Raw genomic sequence first — 4749 nt, 5'->3', positions numbered from 1 at the left:
CCTCTAGGAGTGAAATTGTGATTTTTATTTCCTTTTTAAAAGTGTTTATTTATATTTTCAAAATGTTCTTCATAATCTTTTATTACCATCTCAATAATAAAAAAAAACTTTTTATTTTATTATTTGCTACAATGACGTAATTCTTTGACAAATATTTTGGTGGCAAATTTACAGTTAGGACAGGAAATAAGAGATTAAAATTCATATCATTTTTATTTAAAGAGGTATACCTTTAATCCCACTCTGAAACCATGGGATACAAGGTTTCTCTGAGGAATCCATTTTCCATACAGTTACGCTAGTGATAAAATCTCATTCAACTGAACTCTCCACCATGGAGTGGCAAGGATACAAGACATTCTAGTTTTAAAACAGACCCTTCCTACACAGAAAACTATTTATCTGGATGTCATCATTTATTGAGCAACCTTAGCCAATCAGAGAATAGCCAAGTGTCCTGACAATCCAAAAGGCCTCAGAACAGTCAAAAAAAGAGAAAATATCTTGCTCAAAATAAAACCCTTTGGGCTTTACATTTTGTCAGTTTTTTCTCACTTTAGGTAAATGGACCAGAGCCCCAGAATACAGACAGAAATTTGGTCTATTTGACTAATTCACCAGTGTCTGTAGGGTATTTTGTTTTTTGTTTTGTTTTTAATAGAGGTACTGGGGATTGAACCCAGGACCTCCTGCATGCTAAGCACGCACTGTACCACTGAGCTGTACCCTCCCCACTCTGGAGGGTATTTTGAGGTGGCTACGCTGGTCCACCTTTTGAGATTTCTCCACAGCCATCAAAGTAAGACCCCACTCCCGTTAGCAGCCAGGTGGGGAAGGTCATATGTAGGCGCCAATGAGTATGAGGGTTGGGTGACAGCTGGTGCCACTCCTGATAAGAAGAGCCAGTGCCTGATGGACAACAGAGTAAAACAGAACAAGTAAAACAAAATCTTTATCACTTATTCTGTGTGAAACCAAGATGAGTCCAGGCAGTGTTCTAGGACATAATACAAACACCCTCGAGGCGGATGGGAATAAAGTATTTTCTTATCTTCCTCTTTGAGTTATCCTTTGCTCCATAACAAATCATCCCCAAACTTAGTGACTTCAAACAACACTATTTGCTCACAATTCTGCGATTTAGGCTGGGATCAGCTGCACAGTTCTTCTCCAGGTCTTGGGTAGGGCTACCCATGAAGCTGCAATCAGTTGATGGCTTAGCTGACAGCTCACTGCCACTGGCTGGTCACTCACACATCTGGGGCTTCAGCTGAGATGGCACTGCCTCTCTCTGAGTTGTCTCTTGTCCTCCAAGAGGCCAGCCCAGGCTTGTTCACAAGGCAGCCATGTTTCAAGAAAGGAAAACCAAAGCTGCCAGACCCCATAAGGCCTGGCCTCAGAAGTCACAAAATGTCACTTCCACCACATTTTGTTGGTCAAAGCAGATCACAAAGTAGCCTGGATACAAGAGATGGAGTAGTAACTGTTGGTGGGAATGTAAATTGGTGAAGCCACTATGGAAAACAGTATGGAGGTTCCTGAAAAACTAAAAATAGAGTTACCCTATGATTCAGCAATTCCATTCCTGGGTATATATCTGGAGGAAACTCTAATTTAAAAAGATCCATGAACCTCAATGTTCACAGCAGCAATATTTACAATAGTCAAGACCTGGAAGTAACCTAAGTATCCATCAACAATGATTGAATAAAGAAATTCTGGTATATTTATACAATGGAATACTACTCAGCCACAAAAAGGAATGAAATAATGCCATTTGCAGCAACATGGATAGACCTAGAGATTATCATACTAAGTGAAGTAAGTCAGACAGAAAAGACAAATATTATATGACATTTATATGTAGAATCTAAACAATAATACAAATGAATTTATTTACAAATCAGAAACAGACTCACAGACATAGAAAACAAACTTATGATTACTGAGGGGAGAGATAAATTAGGAGTATGAGATTAACAGATACACATTACCATATATATAAAATAGATAAGCAACAAGGATTTATTGTATAACACAGGAAATAATATTCAATATCTTTTAACAACCTATAATGGAAAGTAATCTGAAAATAGATCTATGTTACCTTTTTTATAGAAAACATATTTTATATATTTATATGTAAAGATATATGTTATATATATAATATTATAAATCAACTATACTTCAATCTTTTTTAAAAAAAAGAGACAGGGTAGTAGACTCTACTTTTTTTTGTTGTTGTTGTTAGAACAACTCAGCAAAATAAAATCCCGGTTTATTGTTGGACAACATTGTTTCACACATACATCAAACAGGCAAAAAAAAAATAAATAAACAGCAACTTCATAGACAAAAAAAGAAAAAAAAGAAACCTTTTATCTTTGGCCTTTTTAACCATCTCATACAAACCAACTACTTACAGTACAGCTAAGTATATACACAAAAAACAGTTACTGGAATGCTCGGAATAAGATTTTTTGTTGTTGTTGTTGTTTTTGCTTTTTTTACAAGGTTTTTTTTCTCCTTTGAGATTATAATGAACATGGTCACACCACAAGTCAAGTCAGAAGCAGGACAGAAGGCTGGTTTGGTAATCCGAGATCATGAAAAATGGCTGACCCCTAACAATACGTACAAAAATACAAAATGTAAATAAAAAATACAAACAAGTTTTCCTTTTTAAAGTACTTTAAGAAAAAAATCAGGGCCTTGGACGTTTTGGTTCTTTTTTCTTCCCCTGTTGCTAATTCACCTCGTGGTTTTGGTTGGGTGGTGGAGAGCGTGTCATCTGCAGGTGGCGCTGCCCGCGGCAGGCGGGCGGGCGGGCCTCTCTACTCGAAGGTGGCCACGTTTAGATACTAAGAAGGGAAATGGAGGGTGAATAGGTCACGGTGGCCTTTTTTTTTTTTTTTTTTAAGTTTAACTTTTCCTTTTTTGCTGTCTAGTCATCCTCATCAGTCTTCTGCTTCTTGGTGTCAACATCGTCATCTTCATCATCTTCAGCTGCCCGTTTGCCCCTAGCTGCCTCAGCCTCCTCATCTTCATCTGCATCCTCTTCCTCACCATCACCTTCCTCTTCCTCCTCCTCTTCCTCCCCACCTTCTTCCTCTTCTTCATCTACCTCAATATCGGCCTCCTGCTCCCCATGTTCCTCGTTAGCATTCCCATTAGCAGGTGCTTCTCTCCCATTCTCCGCCTCCTCCACAACTTCCTTCTTCTAAGTCCTCGGTGGTGATCTCTGAGCTGGTGTCCACGGCTGCGTCTGACATGATGGGCACATCGGTGATCTGATGGAGCAGATTAAAAAGAAACCGAAAGTTGGAAGACTCTGGCGATAAAGCAGCTGGAGTCCGCGGAGGCGGGAGCAGCGGCTGCGGCGGGCGGCCAACCAGGAGGCGGACACGGGAACAACGCAAAGATGGCTTTTCAGAGCAGCCAGTGGGGCTAGACCCTACCCTTGATGAAGGGAGAAGCAAAGTCATATTGCAAAGGGAGTGTGGGCTCTAGAGGCATGGCTCACTGAGGTCATGATTGTAATCGCCCACCACACTGCCTTGGAGTCCACTCCTGGAGTTGAGGTCAGTCTGACAGGTAGAATGGGGTATAAACCCTAGGGCAGCCACAGCCAGGCATCAGACATTCCAGTACCTCTGGAAAGGCCAGGACATCACATCAGCCACACACAAGGCACGCATTCATGGCCTAGTGAATGAAGAAGGAAGTTTGTATGGTAGTTGAAACTTTCTTTGCTCTTTTGAGCTCAAAGGGAAAATCTGAATGAAGCTAGGGTTCCCACAATTATGCAGGGAAGGACAGAGACATCAAAATATTTTGTTACTAGGTTGTTTCTATTTTCTTTTTTGTTTGTTTTACAATCTTTTTAAATAACCTTTTTTTCCTATTGGCGCATGGCCTGGGAAGTACATGTAATTCTAATAAGCCTGATTTACTGGCTTTCTAACCTGTAGTAGATTAAAAGGAGCATCTAAACGGCAAGCAAAAGAACTACTGTTCTCATTTCTCCATCCTCTTCCTCAGCAAAAATGACCATAGAAAGACTGGCAGAAAGAAACAGACAGAAAACCTATGAAAAGCAAATTCAATAATTCAACAAATGTTAACAGCCTAGAGGGACGAACCTCCTGTATCATATCCCAAATGTATTTATGATAATCAAGACCCCAGATAATTTAAATTATTTTCAGCATCTTCAAGTAAAGAACACAGAAGCGCATGTATAATAAAACCTCACAATAATGCAAAGTTGCAATTTCAAGTATAACTTAATTGGTGATTGGCTCCAAGGGGTAGGACGAGTGGGATAAAGTGACCCCCATGATCATTTGGGACATTTTCACTTAGTATATGGTCAGTTGTGTAGAATTTAATTCTCTTATGTTGACATTTCAAGGGGTCAGCCAATCCAGAAAATTCACTTTTATGAATCCCCAACGATGCCAAACATATGAAGTGTTACTTGACTATTTTTTGCCTAATTGGCAATCATTTCAAAAGAACTAAAATCTAATTATTTTCTAACTCTACCACACTTTTCTGCAAGATGCTTTTTATTTGCAAATATTTTCTTATTTGGTCAATATGACAACCTTTAAGGGACAGATGTGTTTATTGGCCTTTTAAAGATGAGAATATAAATGTTCAGAAAGGCAAAGTTACTTGGCCATGGACACACAGCTGGATAGAACTCACTTATTTTGATACTAGTTGAGTTATCACCCCTGTTAG

This window comes from Vicugna pacos, chromosome 35 (genome assembly GCF_048564905.1).
Source record: "Vicugna pacos chromosome 35, VicPac4, whole genome shotgun sequence".
Taxonomy (NCBI): Eukaryota; Metazoa; Chordata; class Mammalia; order Artiodactyla; family Camelidae; genus Vicugna; species Vicugna pacos.
This window is presented reverse-complemented; position numbering follows the sequence as displayed.